Genomic DNA, 22,898 nt, shown 5'->3' with positions numbered 1-22,898 from the left:
TAGTGATGGTCCGTGGAACCACAAGTCATGTTGAGTTGATTTGCAAAACTGATCAGGGGTCAGTCCGCGAGATGCTATATCAGCAGGGTTGACAGAAGTATGAATATAAGACCAGCACATTTGTTGAGTAATTTGTTGAATGGCTACAACACGATTGGCAACGTAAACTTTGAGCAAATGTGGAGGAGTGTTGAGCCAATATAAAACGATGTGAGCATCGGTGAATAGACGTGGGGGAATTTTGAACAAATTCGGCATATTTTGACGGACAGACGAGACGAGTTTGCTAAGCAGAAGTGCTCCGCAGAGTTCCAGGCGCGGTATGCTCAGGGTTTTTAATGGAGCCACCTTAGTTTTAGCAGCAAATAAATTTGATGTTATGGTGTGTCCGTTATCGCAACAGAGATAAAGCACAGCTGCGTATCCAAGCTGACTCGCGTCAGAGAAACCGGCCAACCATACCGACCTACTGTCTGATGGAGCAATGAAACGGGGAATGCGAATTTGAGCTACGAGATACATGTTTTGTTGATGAAGGTCCCAAATTTGACGAATATGTGGAGGTACAGGGTCGTCCCACCCTGAGTGATCTAACCATAACTTTTGAAGAATACACTTCAAACTAAAAGTAATGGGTGCTAAAAAACCCAAAGGATCATACACTCCTGCCACATGTGATAACAAAGTGCGCTTTGTCAAAACGTTTTCGAATGATTTAAATTGAAATAGAAAACTATCTATGTTTGGGTCCCACAGCAGCCCAAGGATTTTGAACGCAGTCTCCGTTTCGAAGATGAATGGCGTCTCGACGTGATCTACAGGGAGATCAGCTAATATAGAAGGATCGTTACTAGTCCATTTTCGCAACTCAAAACCTCCCCTACTCATTAAAGTTTTCAATTGTGTCATTAAAGTTTTGGCTTGTTCAGGAGACGAAGCACCAGTAATGATATCATCAACGTATGTGTTGTGCAAAAGGGCTTGAGAAGCCAAAGGAAAATGATTACCTTCGTCGATCACTAATTGTTTTAGGCACCTTTGTGCAATAAAAGCGGAAGGAACTAAGCCATATGTTACGGTATTTAGTTCAAATTCAACGACGTCGGATTCAGTAGATGGTCGGTAAAATATATGCTGATAAATGCGATCTTCTGGACGTACCAAAATTTGTCGATACATTTGACGTATATCAGAACACAAGGCTATTGCGTTAAAACGGAATGAATAAAGGATATCCGAGATATCGTTTTGTAATTTAGGACCGGCCAACAATAATGAATTTAAAGAAATTTTGTTATAACCTGGGTCCGAGGCGTTAAAAACAACACGTAATTTGGTGGATGTACTAGTGTCCTTAGTGACACAATGATGGGGAATTATGTAACTTGATGAGTTAGTTGCCTTTGACATGTGATATAATGAAATGTATTCATCCATGAATTCGGTGTACGCCTTGTATTTTTCTGGAAATTTAGACAATCTTTTTTCCAAATTAATAAAGGAAGCGAATGAACGCTCCTTGTTGAAAAGGGCAGGGAGGCTGCCCGGACGAAACGGAAGAGCGACAATGTATCGACCCGTTGAGTCACGCGAATGCGTGTCTTTAAAATGGCGTTCCGCCAAAATATCTGAAGGATTTGAGGGGATGGAAACCGAAACTTCTTCAGTTTCCCAAAAATTTTGTAAATGATCACTTATTTGAGCAGTGCTCAGAAGTGAAATGGGTTGAGTAGGGGGGTTGCCCTCAACAGGACCGATAATCAACCATCCAAAAATACTGTTTATGGCGGAAGGGAATCCCTGAATAGTTTGAGAATCCGTACATGACAATATAGAGGGGAACAAATCTGCCCCTATTAAGAAATCCACGGGGGATGATTTATAAAATTGGCTATCTGCCAATTTGAGTGACGTGAAGCGACTGATGACTTCTTGAGATAATTCAATTGAAGGTAAATTTAACGAAATAGTAGACATGACATATGCAGTTGTAGAGACTTTTATGTCAGAATATTTTGACTTTAAAATACACGAAACCGTACCATGACAAGAGGTTTCGGTGGCGCCAATACCAGAAATTTGAGTTGAAGTGGGTTTAATAGGTAAACCAAGAGCACGACAACATGATAATGAAATAATTGACACTTGGGAGCCAGGGTCCACAAGTGCCCGAACAGAAAAATAATTACCACTGGGGGTATTAATTAAAATTTGAGCTGTGCCCAGTAAGACCCCTTGTGGGTTTTGGGCATATAAAGTACATGACAGCGCCGGGATGTCGTTACCGGTGCTGTGAGGGGGTTGAGTGATTGAGTTTGAGGGAGACGCATTCAAGTCCGAAACGGTGGCTTTGGTTGCCGACGTGACCGGTGATTGAAACCCAGGATGAAGGGTAGTGTGATGTTGATTAGAATCACACTTGCGACATACATTTTTAGAAGCACATTGGCTTCGAAGATGAGAACCTAAACAATTGAAACAACGAGTAAGTGATTTTAAATATTGATATTTATTTGATAATTCCATTTTTAAAAATGAAGGACAAGCTGCGAGATTGTGAGGGCCTCTGCAGCGAATACATTTTGAAATCTGAGAGTTTTGTTTAAATGAAGAAATTTTATTCGTGTTGTGAGCGGTGTTTACTAAAAATGATTTCGGTTTATTTGTTTTTGGAAACGTTGAGCTACTGGTGCGAGTAGTGGGTAATTGCAACTCTAATGAGCGAAGCTGATTAGTAACAAACGTGATTAAATCCGTGTATGACGGAATCTCCTTGTCAGAATGACGCAACTCAAATTCACGGCGCATATTAGTGTCCAGATTATTTAGTGTTAAGTTGAAAAAAATGAAATCAATTAAATCTGGTAAATCCATAGAGCGAATAGATTTTACTGCAGTTTCATGAGTGGTGAGAAATGAATTTAAATTATTTAAATTAGATAAATGAGTTGTCTTGAACTCTAAAATTTTTTGTAAATAAAAACTAGCTATGCGCCTTTTATTGTTGTAGCGAAAACGTAATGCTTCGTATGCTAATGGGTAGTTTTCGCTAGTTAAAGCAAACCCGGAAATCACAGCTGCTGCATCCCCTTTCAACGAGGTTTTAAGATATCGAAATTTACAAATGTTGTCCATGTGTTTTGAATGGACAAGGCTGTCAAATATGGAAATAAATTCCAACCAGGAATCTATATCGCCATTGAATTGGGGTAAATTGATACGAGCTAAACTGTTATCCTGATGAAGAGGCCTGACTGAATCAACCGATGTTGAATCAGAAACCCTGTCTGGCATTAACGCCTTCAATTTGTGGTAATGCAGCTCGATTGAAAATGTCAACTGGTCGTAAGCTATTTGAGCTGAAACTGTTTCGATTCGCTTACGTTTTTCTACGGCAGAATTAAATTTCAAAATATCACCCTGAATTATTTTATGATTTTCAATGAAGGATGGCAGTTTTTTATATAATAATTCACATTGTAAGAAATCGTCTTGTGTAAGACCCCTTACAGTGTCATAAATTGCGTTTACTTGCGCAAAGGCATTTTCACGATGAAGGACTAAGTTTTCCTTCACTGCTTCCATGTTTTCTCCATATTGGAGTAAGCTGTCAATAACTTGTGCCATACTTGAATGAAAATGCAAATAAAATTGAAAAAGGAATAATATTAATTGATGAAGGATTGATAAAACAATCAAATGACTTTAAATAATTAAAATATTATTGATAAGCGATACGTTGATGATTTCAATCGAATTACAGAACCACTGAAATTAAATTTGTTTAAAATCAAAAGAAAATTTTTAATAAATTAGAGCGAATCAGCATACGTTACCCGGGCACTCAGTATTATATATGAATTGAAATTTGTTTTGAAAACCTCGAATACTTGAGAGTGAAAATCAATGAATGAATGATGAATTTATTTGATACCCAATAATAAACAATTTAAACTTTTTAGAATACAAGTGAATTGAAATAAAAGAATGAAATTAATTAATTTTAAAAAATGCAATCAAAGTCAATAACCATACGTTTACGAATTTTCCCTATAAGAAATTGAAACTAATTAAATCAATTGAGTATTAAATAATATTGAATTAATACGAAATTTTAATCAAATGCGATTTAATTAAAAGAATTTTAAATTTTTTCAGAAAATTGAAATTAACAATTAAAGTCAAAAAAAAATAAATTGTTTACATTTATTTTTGAAATGTCATTTGATAAATTTTGACAATTGAAAAAAAAATGTCAATATTGTGATTTGTGATTTGTGATTTGAACAAGAAAATAGTCAATAGTGACATCTATTTTATGAAAAGAGTAGTTTTATTATTTGTCAAATATGAAATATCAAAATGGCGTCGACTGGCCTGGTGAAAAAACTAGGGTTGTTATTGTCAAGCTATTACGCAATCGCTTGTCAAAAACAAAAAACACGAAAAAACACGTGATTATTTGAATTGAATGAAAAAAACGTATATTTGGCTTGAAGTGACCAAAAATGTTGGGGCGTTGATCGCTGGTTCACAAAAAATAAAATATTTCCCAACACTTAGCGATTTTAAGAACGTTTTAGAAATTTGGACTGTATGAAAAAAAATATGTACTCACCAGTTTTTTATGCAGGTTGATGGTAGAAGAATAAAAGTTGTTATTTAAAGGTTTGATATGGATAAAATCAGGGAGAAGGGAATTTAGGGTAATTTATCAAACCTTTACGTTGAATTTGTGGTTTTTGTTACTGTTGGTTATTGACTTTCAATTGCTGCACCCTTCTTTATATGTCGAAAATTGCAAGGATAAACTTCCAGCACGTGGGCCATTCGAGTAATATCGAATATGCGTAAAATCTCGATGGCGCGAAAAATATGTAAAATGTTTAATGCACTGCACTAAAAAACCATGGTTCACTGACAACTATTCGAATATGAATTCAAAATTAAACTTGATTATCAAGATAAATATCGATTTCGAAATTAAACTTTAACACATTGTTAAATAGCAAATTTAAATGTAGAAAACCACGCGTTTCTACATTGAAAACAAAAAACTTGAAATTGAAACTTTGAAAAGAAAACAGAATCACTGACTCGACAATGTTTAAATTACATTTTGATTGATTTAATTCAATCAATCGAAAGAAAAGATCTATTTAGATCGAGAAACGAATTAATTATGATTTTTTTAAAAGTAAAAAATTATGAACACACATCGGTCGATCCATGGCATGGATCGACCGATTCAAACAAGTGTACAAAACCAACTTATGCAGTTCAAGACGCTTATCATTGGCGGGCTCATAGTTTCCGCAACGATGAATATGATTGGTAGATGAAAGTCAGTTAGTACCAACTCATGGTTAATTAAAATCACTAAAGAAAAAAGTAAAGAAACTAACTTTATGAAGTGTCCCTAACAATATATATATATATATATATATATATATATATATATATATATATATATATATATATATATACATATATATACATACTTTAAAAATTCTTAATTGAATTAAAAACATAAATTTTCTATAACGACAATACTGGAAATAAAATAGCTACAAATTGCAATGAATAGTTAATTATTTTAACATGCCATGAAACAAATAAACAAATTAAATGTGGAAAAAAGCAACGAATTATTAACCCAACCTCAATTATGATTCAATGCCATGAGATAAGTTTATTTACTGTTTTTTTTTTTTTTTATATGAATTTCTAATCGATTGTGATAAGCTTTACATAAATTAACTAAGAATTCCGAGTATGCTGTTATATAAAATTACTCGAGTATTCCGATTGTGATTTATTTTAATATTTTATGTTGTTATATAAATTACTCGAGTATTCCGATTGCGATTTATTTTAATATTTTTGGTTGTTATATAAATTACTCGAGTATTCCGATGGTGATTTATTTTAATATTTCGTAAGACGAATTGATATCCTTCTTATGAGGGACGTAGACAATGATCAAGGTCCTCGAGTCCTACATCAGGACACGAAAATATCGTGATTTAATCACAGTGTAGGATTCTCGACGATTAAACACCTGCTGTTCCTGATGGATACGACGCCCTTGAACTGGGCCGTCCGGTAATCGGGATACCTACGACTTTAGTTAGGTACGAGTCCACAATGTAACCAATTTTAGTTTAGTCTTTAGCTCTGTATCGGAATGCTGGAGCTTGTTTACAAAAAGTCACGTATCTTAATTTGGCTAAATTTAAGGTAAATCTCCAACTACATTGCGATACGAATTGGGGCTAGAGAAGAAAATAATAAAGTTTTTAAATACCACAAGAAATCACGATAAACTACCAGATGGATACCCCTCAACACTATGTCCAACACAAACACTACAAGCAGCCGATGGTTCGGATAATATTAGTATGTATTTAATTCTTCAAGTGAGCTTTTCTTTGTTCATATTTATAATAATAATATTTATTTCCAGTATATTAACCGATGATTCCAAAAATATACGTGGATGTTATTGAAAAGCTTGTTTTACGTTAGAAAGTGATATGAAATTTTACAGCTATACTGTCCAAATCAGTGTGCATACATCAAGTCGAGCTTAGGCCTAATTCTTGATTTTTGTAATCTTTTAAGCTCGTATTATTGTTTCACTCCGCGTATTTTTCTCCTACCTTTTTTTTTAATTGAATAATTGTTGCGCACGGAGGCCATTCACACGTTAGCTAACGTCCATTCACACGATAACGTCATTTTGATTATACCTTTGTAATTATTTTTTTTGTACTTTGTTTTTTTTATACCTTTTTGTGTGCTTTTTTTGTTTTGTTTCTCTTCGTGTGTTTCTGTTAGTTCGTAAGGTTTTTTTTGTTTTGTTTTAATTTTTCGTTTTAGTAAATATTTCTTTTCTTAATCGTTTTAAGTTTTTATTACCTCTTTTGTCCCAATTATTTTGGTTCAATTAAATGGACAATAGAGGAGCTCAAGAAACTTGATAGTGGTACTTACAAACTGATAAACGTCTGTCGTTGTTTTCAGCCACGTGCCTCTGTACCTCGTAATTATCGCCCACGCTAGCAAGGAGGTAGAGGTCTCCTATCCGTCGTGTGATATGTCTACATGGAAGGGTAATTTAGGTTTACCTAGTAAGGCCATAAATAGTTCTGACCCTCTTATGGCACTCGTGTGTGATCACGAGTTGCAGGGTAAAGGATCATTCTTGTTCTCTGCAGCACAACATGCAGCGTCAGAATTGGGCCTTGTTCGTGATCCGTCTTATCATGATCTTGATGATAACGTGGTACTTCTCCCCAAGTCTCGGATTCGTTGAGGTACGAAACGAGCTAAACTACGCTTTCTATTCGAAGATCATCGGACTCAAGTCCGAATTTATAATCGCTGCTTAAGATGTTTTGATAGCCAAGCTTACTTACCAAAAGTATGTATGTAAGGAAGCAGTCCCCCCCACTATGTAAAGAGCGTGTAAATCTCAGCTGGAGACGCTGGTGAAAATCATTTCGTTCTGTCTTTCTTATGCCTCGACCACCTATATTCATCGCCATAATGCTCCCCTCCACGTTCTGTACTACTTCCTGAGGCACAAATAAGAAGTAGACCCTACACCAAAACTACCGTATGCTACAGGTAAGATCGAGTCCGTCGTCAAGAATGAGAAGTGCATTATCATCTGGAATTTTTCGTTCCCAATTACCAGGCAGCTCGCCGTTACTAGGCCTGATATAGTTCTCCAAAATAGTTCATCCAAGACTATGTACGTCCTCGAGTTCTCCATACCCGCAGAAGCGAATATGGTTTCGAAGGAGGAGAAAAAACGGACCAAATATCTTGATCTCTTACAAGAGCAACGATAACTACACCCTGGCTACTCCCTCAAAATGGTTGTTCTCATTACCAGTTGCCTTGGCGAAATACGTTCCAGTCTCGAGACGAATCATTCTCAAATTCCGTCTGCAGGTCTCATCTTCGTCACCTTATCTCTCCCATACAGAAGGCTGTCATTATAGGCACCCTTCGTTCAATGAGATCGCATCATACTGTCTTAGAGTAACAGCCCTTGAAGTTTCAAAATTTTACTCTTTTTTATTTAAGTAGATTTCACATCGCTGAGTTGTAGGGACGGAGCCTGCTCGACCAGGTTAAATGCATCATTATACATTTGTACTAGTATATTTTGAAAGGATTGAAGTAAGATTTCAGAAATGTATTAGCGATATTGTCCCACCCGGGTGATTTGTTACCTTTTAAAATAAAACGAATAATTTTTGGTTAGCAATGGGTGTGATGCATGGAGCCACGAGTAAGGGGTTGTTAGTAGTATAGCGTGTGAAAATAATGTTCCAATTGTCCTACACTTGCCTGGTTAGAGTTAATTTTTCGAAAATTGTAATGTAAACATTGATGTTGTTTTTTTATTTTTCAACAGAGATATGTGATTTTTTCAGATTAAAATATAATATTAAATAAATCTTTTTGTAATTAGTTCTTCTAATCTGGTTTAATGCAACTCAGCAAGAAATGCAGACATTTCTTTCGATTTCTACATTCCCCATAAAACCATTATTACGTTTTTCCTACCAGAAAATTTTTGTATTGTCATCATATGTAAATTTTCGGCCTTTTGACTAATTTTTTCTTTTAAATAATTATAAAATGGTTGAGCGTTATCATATTCAGAGTTTTTCTTAAATTTTTTTAATAATATGATTGCTTTTGCAATCATGTAAGTATTGCAAGTATTCTTAATTTTTATTTTGCGATATTCGCTAAAACTATTAAAATTGTTTACGAACAGTATATAGGGCAAATGATCTGAAGTCACTATTTTGTCTTATATAGTCAAATTGGCAATTTCGAGTAACCCTATATCATTTGTCCAAATGAGGTCAAGTACACTGGATTCCTGACGACTGAGGTAGGTAAAATTGACTTTAGAATCAGATAAACTTTTTAATGCATTACCGTTAACCTTAAAGTTTCCATAAATTCTTAAAGTTGTTAACCTCTCCCGTTTACTTTTAAATTCTTCGAGTGCCTGGTCTCGTTGAGTGCCGACTCTTTTGTTTATCTTGAGAGTGATCTGTTGCACCAATTTTGCAATTCATATCACCCGTCAAAAAACAGCATTTTTCAGGTATTTTTTAAAAACAGAGCACAGTTATTTGCTAAAAAGTTAACAAGATCATCGCTAAATCATAGCTGGACTTAAAATATACAAATATTAGAATTACTTTCTGTTGGTCGTATTTTATTGAATCTGACACTTTTTCTTTCACAGCGTAAAATTTCACATTTATAACCCTCAAAATCAAAAAGATTATCATCCACTGTTTTATTAAGCTACGTTACGCTTAGATCTATAGAACCACATTCTTTGAACATAACTTGCTTACTTTTATAAAATTTTCAATTCCATGACAATTTCAGAAATCATTTTTCCAAAAGATTTGAAGCCGTTTCGTCTCCAATTTCCATTTTTTGAAAATTCCCTTCTATTTCCAAGAGAGCTGTTGTAATGAAGTTGGATAATTGCAACTCGATGTTACTAGTTGAATTTGCATGTGGGAATTATATATATTTTCTATTACTTATATTTTTTTTAAATACTTCAAACCATAATATAATGCAACATGTGCATATTACGAATTGGTTTATTAGTTAACATAAATTAGAGTAGTTATTTTAGAAAGTTTATTTCAAATATTGCTATACTCAAATAGTTTCTCAGAAAACTGACCTTTAAATATTAATAGAAATATCTTATAATAATATTGATGTTAAAACATCTGGACGGTCTAAAGTGATGTACAAAAGATCATATACAAAAAGGATCTTTTAAAACACATCCCTTAAGTACAAAGCAGTATTTTAAAAGCATATATAAAGTAAAATATCTAATGTACAAAACTTTGTTTCAATCATACTTATTATTATTATATAATACGGAGGTTACGAGTGAGTGATCTTGTGAAATTTTTTTCTCTTGAAAATTAACTGATATAAACTGTGAAATAAAATGTGTAACAGTAAAACAGTTGTTTATTAATATATGGTGAATCAATGAAAATTATATTTCGATAGTGAATGACCGTTTTATAAGGCAAATCTTCCTAATTAAATTTAAAGTTTATTCTAACCTTATGTTTTGAACAACTGTCAAATTTAATATTATACAATGAGTTCACTGGAAACGATATTGTTCAGTTACATACAGTGTGATTTCAACATAATGCGTCCATCATGGGTGGTGGACGAGGTTTAGTTTGTCACAAATGTAAAAATTGTATCACCAGATATGATAATACTGTACAGTGTTCAAAGTGTGAAAAAAATTTTCATAATGAATGTGTTCGAATTAGTATAGAAAAATTTAGAGAGTTAATGGATTCCAAAGAAATAAAAAGCTGGAAATGCGAAACATGCTATGACATAGCCCCTAGTGTCATCACAGAAATAATAAACGAAGAAAAAAGTACGGAAACTACTAGACCAGCTTGCATTACTGCTCAAAGTAATTCAGAAAATGAGAAGTCAACACCCACAATAATAGTTCATCAAATGGAAAATGATTTCTTGAAAAAAGAAAATCATCTTCTCAAAAAACTTATTGAAGAAATGAATGAGAAAAATCAATTACTCCGAGAAAAATTATTTGCAAAAGAAGCTGAAATACAAGGACTAAAACAAAGAAATAAAGCTTCTAATGGGAAGAAGGAAAATAAAAAAGCGAATCCAGTAGAAATAGTGCCGGACGAAAGTCCGAAGAATCAAAGAGGCAAAAGCCAGCGTACGTACAGCAATGTGGCATCTATGGTAGACGTTGAAAGGGCGATAAAAAATACAGCTGATGCCAATCAGGAAAATAAAGGCAATGATACTCATAACAAAGGGGTTGTAAGAGATTGCTCTTACATATGAAAATGCTGAAATCTAAAATACGAAATAAAACCAAAAGAACTATATTTGAGAATTTATTCCGCAATTATATGGAGTACAAACAACAGGCGTTGCTAAGGTAATGTTTGTATACAAAGTAAAGTCGTATCTATCGAATGTACATACATTCGATAGAAACGCAATTACAATGTCATTACATTACCTCCCCGGCCAGAAAAAAAAAATGTGTGGGAACGAACTAAGAATAATTTTAATTTTGGTTTCCAGACATTTTTCTGAATGAAAAACAACAAATCAAAAAAAGAAAATTTTGATTTTAATTTGTGTGATTATTCGTAGTTGGGGGAAACCCACAAAAAAAAAATGGCCTTGCGGTGAAGTACAAGTTCTGACAATAGAAAATGTTAGAAATTGGTTTGTTAAAAATATGGTGATATTATCAAAAATATCAAAAATTTTGAAAACCAATTTTAATCACTTTCTAATTACATTTTCTAATTACAATGAAGAAATACTTAAGAGTCAGTAAATTCTTCACTGTTGTACTTCATTGATGATTTGATGATGTTGAAGAAGAAATCGAGATGATAACGGGCAATGTATGTTGACAGGAGTTGAAAGAGCCACAGAAGTGATGAAACAACTCACCAAACCTAGACGAAAAGATGGGTGCTACGTAAAAAGCTCTTTATGGATGTTAAACTTAATAAGTCTAAGTTTAAGGGAGGGATTCAGTTCATCATTTGAATTAAATTTATAGATCGAATGTGAATCATCTTTTGAAGATAGTGAAATTTTATTAATTTTCGGTAAAATTATGCGAAAAGTTTTCACTACCTTCGTTACAACGAATATCGATTGTATACTCGTCTATGAAATTCAAATAATGAAAATTTCGATTTAATAAATCTTCATTTTTAGAATTAATAGCATTGGATAAAGAATTTAAATTGGTCTGAATATAAAAATTTCGATTCGAAAGGAAACTATGAAATTTTTTGATTCCAAAGACCATCGCTAATAATTCTTGAGAACATTTATCAAACCTCTGTTCAGTATCAGTCATTTTCCTTGATGCGAACGATAAAGGTTTCCAAATACCTTCAATTTTTTGTTTCAAAGTAACATACAGTCCTGTAGGCGAGGATTTTGTTACTAAACAAATTTCAGCATTCGAAACTGGATGCGCTAATTTCGGCGCATTTAATAACTTTTGTTTGATCAAATGAAAAGCCGAAAGTTGTCGTGCATTTAAGGAAAAATACTTCGCTGAGTTTTGACTGTATTTGAGAAGTTGATTCAATGGAGCCAAAATTTCCCAACAATTCGGAATAAACCGATTGAACAGATTAATTTTCCCCAAAAAATTTTGAAGAGATTTAGGGGTGTTCGGAATTGGGGAATTTGAAATTGATTCAACGATAGAAGGAGATGGAGAAATTCCTTCAGAATCAATTTGATAATTCAAATAATTTAATTTTGAAACGCTAAAAATAGATTTCGATGAATTTATTTGAATTTTCGCTCCTTTGAGAATGTCAAATACAGTTTTTAGGTGTTGCTTGTGGTGAGCGTCAGTCTCGCCAAAAATCAGTAAAGTGTCGCGTGAGATGAAAACAAAATCGAAATCTTTGAAAAGTTCTGCCATAAATTTATAGTTTGATTGTGGAAAATTTTGTAAATTAGGGGGAACAAATAAAAATTCAAAATTTCCAAAATTGGTATTTATGGCAGTTTTTTCGATATCACTTTCTAAGATAGGTATATGGTAAGAAGGACTCTGCAAATTCAATTTTGTAAAGACCTTTTTACCATGTAATTTAGCTCGTAAATCGTTTAAATTATTTGAAATTGGGGATTTGTCAGGTATTGTTATCGAATTCAGTTTACGATAATCACCAGATATATGAAAAGAACCATCAGGGTTCTTCTTCATATACAAAGGTGAAGACCATTTCTTTGAAAACGATTGCCTACAAATTCCCAAATCCAAGAGGTTCACGAAATAATTTTTTGCAGCGATGAGTTCGTCGTGTCCGAGATTACGAAAGTTCGAAATTATCGGACCTGAACTCGTGACAATACGATGTCTAAAAGTATATTTCGAGTTATTCTGAGAAAGTGATTTTTGTCGCGAAATATTTGAATCAGTTACTAATTTAGTATCTGATTTGAATTTTCTGTTTTTGTTGGATTTTTTAGTAAGCAGAGGACACTCACCATTAGCAAGATGATTTTCACTGTTTGAAATTTTCGATCTGTCAACTTTATTTGGGTATTTATGTGATTTTTGCTTGAAATATGATTTTTTTACGTGATGTTTATTTTCATCTTTAATTAAATTGTTATTTTTGTTATCTAAAATTGAAAAAGAATAATTGTTATTCGTTGGATGAATAATGTTGTGAATTTTATTCGCAAACTTGACAAAATTTTTCAGTTCAACGTCATCTCCAAGAGTGACGAGTTGAACTTGAATTTGCGTGTCAAGCTTGAGCAAATAATATTCACGAATGAATTTGTCAGGTAAATTTAATCCAGAAGCTAGAAACATCATAGTATTGTATAGAGATTCTGGACAGTCAAAATCGTTTTGGTTCAGTGAAAGGAATTTTTGGAGACGTTCTTGATAAGAAAGTCCAAATGTTTCCAAACAAGTATTTTTGAAAGCTAAATACTTATTTTGTTCAGGGGGATTTACTATGATTTCTCTAACACGATGAATGAATGGTTTTGGAATTAAGCAAGAAGCTATATAATATTTCGTAAGTTCATCATTAATATTTCCAATCTTAAATGACATTTCCAGTTGTGCGAACCACAACTGGATGTCATCCGCCAGAAAATCTGGAAATTTTGGTAATGACGAACCTTCGAAATGAGAAATTATTATATTTTTACTTCTCGTTAACATTCTGTAATCAAGATTTTTGCATACAAATCTTGAAAAACATAAAGTCAACAAATGTCAAAATAATTGATAAAATGTCAAAATATTTTTTCAATTATTCAAAGCGTAAAAATATAATAAAATAGCAAGCAAAGAAAGTAATAAATATATTGTACATATCTTTGACTTTGGACGATGCACCAAATTGTAAGAGATTGCTCTTACATATGAAAATGCTGAAATCTAAAATACGAAATAAAACCAAAAGAACTATATTTGAGAATTTATTCCGCAATTATATGGAGTACAAACAACAGGCGTTGCTAAGGTAATGTTTGTATACAAAGTAAAGTCGTATCTATCGAATGTACATACATTCGATAGAAACGCAATTACAATGTCATTACAGGGTGCACATAGTAGATGTTCACGTAAACAAAGAAGAAGCTGAGAATGAAGATATTATAAGAAGTAATAGAAGAGAGGATGCAGAATTTAAAGTAGTGAGCTATAAAAAAAGGCAAAGGAAGGAGGCTGTAATCACTGGGTCTGCAAATGTAGAAAATGAGAGTGAATTCGAAGCCGAATCAAGAAAAATATGGCTTTATCTTGGACGTGCAAAAAATAATGTAACGAAGGATATAGTAATAAGTTACATACAGAAGAAGTGTGAAACAGAAGAAGAAATAATTTGTGAGGAATTACCCACAATAGGGAAAAATAAAGCCTTTAAAATAGGCATAAATGAAAAATACCATGAAATGTTATATAAACCAGAGTTCTGGCCGAGTGGCATAATAATAAGGAGATTCAAGCTTTTTCGAGGGATGGACACGATGCGTCAAAAACAATGGCAGCAGTCAGGGAAAGGTGAAAAAAAACCGGCATAAATTATCAAGAAATGAAATCAAACAAATCAGAGCCAATAATAATAAAGCTCTTGAACTAAAATTGATGCATCAAAATATGCAAGGCGCTCTGAACAAAATAAACGAACTGGAAATAGCAAAAGAAGAAGAAAATATAGATATTCTGCTGATGACTGAACATTGGGCGAATGAGACTTATATCGATCTTATAAACATAAGAGACTACCAACTAATTGCAAAATTTTGTCGGAAAAATTTTAAGCATGGTGGGGTTGGTATATGGACAAAAAAATGGTTGAAAGACTATTGTAGGGAGCTTAATGTGTTAAGTTTTTGTGAAGAAAAGTGTTTTGAGTGTGCAGGAGTCCAGCTGGTATTGAACAATGAAATTTATTATATTTTTGCGATATATCGAACGCCAGATAGTGATGTAAATGTGTTTTTGGATACTTTTGAAAAACTACTTAGATATTATAAATCTGAGAAAAATAATATTATAATAGCAGGTGATTTCAACATAAATTACTTAATAAATTCTCCATCCCAGAAACAAATCGTTGATCTACTAATTGCGTATGGTTGTGATAACATAGTCGTAGGAGCTACTCGCATACACAAAAACTCCGCCACCGGTATAGATTATGTTATAGTCAGTGACAGATTGAAGCAATGTTCAAAAGCTGTAATCGTTGATAAAATGATATCGGATCACACATCTCAAATACTAACTATGCATATATCTACAAATATTGATGATAATATAAAATGTTTGAAAATCAAACGGATTTTCAACTCACAAAATATGAATTATATGTCTTTTTTACTGCATAATGTAAACTGGCCCAACTTCCATGAATATAAAGATGTTGATACGATGTGGGAAAACTTTTGGTCGAATTTTGAGCATTGTTTCAATGTTGGTATTCCAGTACTGACATGTGCAATAACTAAAAATAAGCAAAGAAAATCATGGATAACAAATGAAATTATTGAAAATTCCATCAAATTAAGAGACCTTTTCAAAGACAAAAACACCAACCATGAGCTTAAGAAATTATACAACATTACAAAAAGGCAGCACAAAAATAGTATTATTAAAGCCAAAAAGAATTATTTATTTGGGGCCGAAATGCAAGATACAAAAAAAATTTGGAATGGAATAAATACAGTTCTAAATAAAAAAACTACCCATGAAACACAAATTACACTAGTAAATGAAAATATCCTAGTAAATGATCCTGCAAAAATTGTAAATATCTTTGCTGACTATTTCGAAACAAGTGTATCTACAAAAATGCATATGCAGTTTGGAAATAACATATCGCACAACTGCACTACTTCATCTACAGAAACTAAAAATGCAATGTTTCTATGGCCTGCGGATCAGAATGAAATATACAATTTAATATTGAAACTACCGAACAAGAAATCGACCGGTATTGATTCACTTCCAATAGCCGTTATTAAACATAATGTCGATTTAGTCAGCCCGCTAATATGTGATATGATAAATAATAGTATAGAAGAATGTAGCTTTCCAAATGCTCTAAAAATTGCGAAAATTATGACTATCCACAAAAAGGGTGATAAGAAAATTGTTGGAAACTACAGACCCATATCATTGCTATCGGTATTTTCAAAAATTATAGAAAAAGTATTACTTACTAGAATTGAATCATTTATTTCAAAAAACAGCTTATTAAATAATTCTCAACACGGTTTTCGTAAAAGCTATTCAACAACATCAGCCATGTTTGAAATGTATGAGCATTTATCGAAAGAGATTGACAAAGGCCAAGCTGTATTGGCATGGTTCTTTGATTTAAGCGCTGCATTTGATACGGTAAACCACGATTTCTTGTTATCTAAATTGGAAAAAATGGGAATAAGAGGCCATTCAAACGATTATTTAAAATCATATCTTTCAAATAGATCATATATAGCTGTACATGAGGATCACAAATCAACAGCCAGACACTTAAATAGGTCGGTACCTCAAGGAAGCAACTTAGCACCGCTGTTATTTAACTGCTATGTAAACGATCTTCCGGAGCATATTACAGAAGGGAAGATAGTAAGGTTTGCAGATGATATAACAGTGATTATATCCAAACCTACCCTCAAAGAAGCAATAGAACGGGCAGAAGTGGTTTTACATCAATTCCATCTGTGGTGCGACAAGAACCAACTGATCGTGAATCTTGAAAAAACGAGCATAATTCATTTCAAAATAATACCCTTGACACATCAAATATGTATATCTCATAAAGACCATAATCTCATCAATACAGGTCAAACTAGGTTTTTAGGTATCCAAGTTGATGGCACATTGAAGTTTATCACACAAATTGGCCATATATGCAATAGGCTGAGCACAATGTACTTTCAACTAAGGGTACTGAAAACTTATTTGGACACAAAAGACCTGTTGATGTTCTATTATGCTCATGTGTATTCGACATTAAAATATGGGATTATAATATGGGGTAGATGTACTGAAATAAATCGAGTATTCATAGGTCAAAAACGCATTATCCGACTGATGTTTAATATCCCAAATAGAGAATCCTGCGTAAACAGTTTTCGTGACAATAAATTATTTACAGTTCATGCAATTTATATATATGAGCTCTTAGTTTATATGCACTCCAAAGGAATGCTAGTTGCCACCAAATCACCAGGAGATCGGTATGACACCCGCCATAATAATATATTTGATTTTTATCATCGCACATCGTTCTTTGAACGAACTCCTATATATACAGGAAACAAAATTTATCAAAATCTGCCTGCATCAGTTAAAGAGGAGAAATCACATACCAGATTTAAACGAAAACTAAAAAACTATCTTATAGAAAGTGAACCTTACGACCTGAGTGCATTTGTAAGACCGGACTTTCTGCGCTAGGAGAAGGATGAGGGTTTGAGGATGTTCTTTAGCGGCTGATTTGTTTACATTTTTGTCATTGTTATGTTTTTGAAATTTTTGTGTTTTGTTAAGGCTTTTATTGTTGCTTACATTTTTTTTTTTTTGGATTATTATTGTTTTTTAACCCATTGTGTTGTCATTGTATATTTTAGATTTTATTATTATTATTATTAGATTTATGTATATGTATATGTTGTTATTGCATTTTTTTTATTATTATTGTTTTTTAACCCATTGTGTTGTTATTGTATATTTTTTTATTATTATTAGATTTTATTATTATTATTATTAGATTTATGTATATGTTCTTTATTGTTGCTTATTACCAATTATGACAATTTGTATACCAAAATGTAATGGTCTTTGCAAATAAATGATTATTATTATTATTATTATTATTATTATTATTATTATTATTATTATTATTATTATTACAATCGTTTGACATACGTTCGGATTGTTAAATAATTTGTTTCATTAAAATATTAATTTTTAATTGTTTTTACTTAAAGTTTTGTACAAGTGTAAATTGAATTGTGAATTTAATTAAATAAATAGATTTTTATTTAAATATCTGGTCTACAAGATAATAATGGTGCAGCCGATAGGATAAATGAGAAAATTTTTTTCGAAAATTATCGCGTCCATCGTAAATTTGAGTAAATTCTACGAGTGGCTCTTAAGTCTTTGGGACGTATCTACACTCCAAATAAATTTTTAATATCAACCAGAGAACAAAATAAAATTTACTGGATTGGAAGCAACATTGGAACTGGTTCAATCCATTTCGACTGCATGTCGAAGATTTATGGTATTCTTTTTTGGAATTATCTGGAATTTAAACGTAACAATGTGAATGGTGTTCATATTTCAAATGTAAGTAAATTTTTTTCTTTGTTGAATATTCGAATACCTACACCTTTATACCTAAACATACTATTAAATCAAAAGTAAAGAATAAACTGCTTATTCAAAATTTTTAGCTCCGACTCAGATACGGACGAAGATTTATCAACAATTAAAGAAAACAATACTAAATCAAAACAAATAGAAAATTTATTCAATAAAATATCGCTTGATAATAATTTAGAAAACTCAAATAAAATTAATACTAACGAAATTTTTGTAAATCATACTTTATCAAATAATTCAAATAACTCAAAATTAGAAAATAATAACGCTTATATGGCTACTAGTATAACAGGAATTGATATAATTAGAAGTTTAGACACAAACGAAGGTTGTCCAGGAATGTTAAATACATTCATAAAAATGGGTGATGTGGTTGTCCAAGGACAAAAGGCTAACAATCCGATATAAACTAACTCATTCAAGGAATATTACTAACTCATTTCTCAGACAAACGAACTATAGAATCAATCCTTCATAAATTAAACACAATTTTTCAAGGAAATAAACAATTAAAAGATTACTGCACTGAAGTAGTTGATTTACAAACCGTTTTGTTAAACTCGGTAGATCGAACAAAATCTAAAGAATTCATAGCAGATCAAAAGAAAATATATTTGAATATTGTTATAAAATCGTTTATAGCAGGATAAAATCTAAATTTAGGATTTATCGTGAGATTAAATAGACCAAAAACAATAAAAGAAGCATACGATGTTTGTGTCAACGAAATTTCGATGCAACAATCTTATTTGGACAGAAGTAGAATATCTCGATCAAATTTAAATTCCCAACCGAGACAAATAGACAATAATTATCCTCATAGCAATCGTGTTCCTACACATAACTATGTGAATCATTATAAAATGCCTAATTTTTCAACAAATCGTATGCAACTACGACCAGCACAACCAATTCAAAACAACCCATTTAATAACTCGATTCATCATCAATATATAAACCTCAAGTACCTAGACCTAAGCCTATGGATATTTCAAGTGGAAATACCAGACAATCATTTCATCGAATGAATAACATTGTTGCATGTGATAACTCCGAATATCCGAAACACAAACCATATGATAGATGTCCATTTGACCAATATTATTTGCATGATATAGACCCCTATAATTCTATTTTATATGATCAAACTAACAAAATTCCTGAAGGAGAACAATCAGAAACTTTAGAAATACCTGATGATCAAAATTTTTTTCAAAAAGCCTTGAGTCTTCCGGATACATAGAATTAAATATTATGCATCACAACTCTTTACCGTTTATCAGAATAGAAAATTTACGCTTTCTAATTATACAGATACAGGAGCAGATGCAAATTTCATAGATCCTAAGCATACTAATAATTCCCAAAAATTTAAAACTAAAGTAACCAACAGCTCTTAAAAATCATGAAATTACTGAAAAAATTATTGTTAATTATATCCCGCAACTGGATAACCCAAAACCATTAGAATTTTTAATTTTTAAATTTCATCACTATTTTGATGGAATTTTAGGCAGTAATACCTTAAAAAAATTAAGTGCTAACATAAATTATAAAAATGATACAATAACTTGTGGTAGAGTTCAAAACAAATTGTATAAGAAAACGTTACATCAACATCAAATATATCACCTGGACCCTAATGAACAAAAATATGTAGAGGTTCCAGTTAACGTAAAAGAAGGTGACATATTTTTACCATGCATGAAACTTAACGAATTTGTAGTAATAATAGACGGTTTGTATACCGTGATAAACAATAAAGCACCTGTTCTATTAGCTAACAATTCTGATTCACAAGAGAGTGTTATAATTAGTCAACCACTTACAGCGGAAATTGCTACCAAATTTTAACTAACATAAACGAACTAAGTAATAACGTATCAGTTTACGAAGTTGCTATTCAGAATTTACCCGCTAACCATCTAAATAACGAAGAAAAAAATTCTCTAACACAGTTATGTTCTAAATACAGAGACATTTTTTACTTAAGAGCAGAAAGCGTGAAATTCACGTCCAATGTAAAACATTCTATCCATACCACCGATGAAATCCCGATATATACAAAAGGATTCAGGTTGCCTCGTTCACAAAAAGAAGAAGTTGTAGGACAACTGTAGTAATAGCAACAACCTTCGACTATGAATACAATTTGTATTCATAGCTTTCTTAATAACGTTTTCGCTACGGTTAGTCAACGATACTCTAGAACTTTCTTTGAATGTCTCAACATTATGGTTGTTTCTGTCACACACATAAACGGTCTGCTTTACTTTATTCGAGGACATATATTCATCCTTTTTATATATATGTTCGATTGTTTTCAAATCAGCGATTTACATTTTTTTATTTATTGCAGATATTTCTAGCATCTCTTTTTTTTCGATGCAACATACTATATAAAGCATAGCAGGCAACGCTTTTCGTCAATACAATATATAAGTTCATTTTAATCAAGTTAACAATCAAAAATAGTGCAAGCTCTTGTGAATCAATTATTGTAGTGAAATTTTTTAAAACGTCAATAAAACAATTAGTTTTTTTGTGATATAAATTGTTCACTACAAATTGGTGACCCCGACTACTACAAGCACAACAATTAAAGCTGCAACAATCCGAATCGAATAACGACAACAATGCCCGGCGACGAAAACAATCAGGCTGAGTTAAATAATGCGTCAGCAAATTTACCACAACATAACGAAACAGAACCGAACGTCCTGGCCAAAACTTCCGTCAAAATTCCAATATTTTGGGACAAAAACCTCAAAATCTGGTTCGGACAAGTAGAGGCAACCTTTTTCACGGCCGGCGTTACAACCGACTTGACCAAGTTCAACTACATCGTCGCCGCCATGGACGGATCGGTTTTCGAGCGCATACAGGATTTTTTCGATAACGAACCACTGACAAACAAGTGGTCAAGCCCTCAAGCAAAGATTGATCAATGAGTTTTCGGACTCAGACAACAAACGGGTCAGAACGCTTCTTACTAAACTGGAGTTGGGTGATCAAAAACCCACAGTACTCCTACAACGAATGCGTGCCCTAGCAGGTGCCGACATGAACCGTTCAATAAGGTTCACAGTATTTTGATTGTAGGTTTGGTTGACAGTAATTAAAAATCTTTTAAATTAGAGTAATAAGCGCGATCAAAAACATTATACGGATTGGGACAGAAAAAGTAATAATCATTAAAAATACGAACACGAAAAGAAATATTTACAAAAGTGAAAAATAAAAAAAATAGAAATAAATAAATAAATAAAAAAGAAGCACACAAAAAAAAAATATAAAATATTTAAAAAACCCTATCTAAATCTAAACACACACACAAAATAAAAACAAAGACAAAAATCATTCAATTAAAAAAGTTGAATTAAAATCACGCTATCGTGTGAACGGACGTTAGTACACGCTAACGTGTGAATGGCCACCATGCGCAACAATTATTAAAATTTAACAAACAAAAACAACGTAGTTCGCGTATGAATTCTGAACCGATGCTTAAAAGCTTAGACAATTTAAAAATTTGGTTCACTAAACAAGAAGAATTTTACGCCAAAATCGGAACTGTTCAATTCAAACTAGGATCACACATTTTATAAAAAAAAAAAAACAGAAACAAAAAACTTACATTAATAAGGTTATGTCGCCTTGTGTAATTGTTTGAAAGTAGTGATTTTATTTTAATATTCATATCATTGTTAAAACATTGATAATTTGTGAGTGACATTTTTGTAAAATTCTAAAAACAATAAAAGAATATTTATATTGTAATTTAATAAATTAACTCAAGAAATAAAAATTGTACATACATGCGTCTTTGTTGATATCAATATTTTGACAGTTGCACCGGTATTGACCATAGAGTTGTAGTCTTTTCACAGACTACTACTCCATCCTAGATCGTCCATTTTTCCATCAAATTTTATTCTTTTCAGATTCGATCACAACTACTAAGATCGCGGTTAAAAAACGCTTCCACTTGTTCATCGATGCCACAGTTGGTAATACAATAAAAAGATTTTTTCAAAGTTTCTTTAAAAATGCCACAGACACCAGCGACGAATTATCTATCGCCCGAAATATGCTACTACCACAGACGCTTCAGAAGCAAAGCCCGAAAATGCCAATCACCATGTCGCTTTACGGGTCAAGTACAGCAATCGGAAAACAAGAAAGCCAGTCACTAGAGGCGGCCAGTGACCCAGGACCGATCAACCGCTTACAATTTCCTGATTGACACAGGAGCAGACATCAGCGTGCTACCAGCCAAAAACAAAGTCTACAATGCTCCAGCCGAATTCAAGCTATACGCAGCAAATGAAACAACAATCAACACATACGGCGAACAGACCTTACAGATAGATTTGGGACTTCGCCGAACAGTCAA

The 22,898-nt window shown here is 32.6% G+C and overlaps 1 protein-coding gene across 1 annotated transcript in view; it reads right to left on the bottom strand.

Moving 5' to 3' along the window:
* Nucleotides 1–22,898, bottom strand: part of LOC123302099 — a 223,623-nt gene that overhangs the window by 1,946 nt on the left and 198,779 nt on the right. The gene's annotated exons all lie outside the window — the stretch shown is intronic.

Source organism: Chrysoperla carnea, chromosome X (genome assembly GCF_905475395.1).
Source record: "Chrysoperla carnea chromosome X, inChrCarn1.1, whole genome shotgun sequence".
Taxonomy (NCBI): domain Eukaryota; kingdom Metazoa; phylum Arthropoda; class Insecta; order Neuroptera; family Chrysopidae; genus Chrysoperla; species Chrysoperla carnea.
The sequence above is the reverse complement of the archived record's forward strand: the minus strand, read 5'-3'. Positions and strand labels throughout refer to the sequence as shown.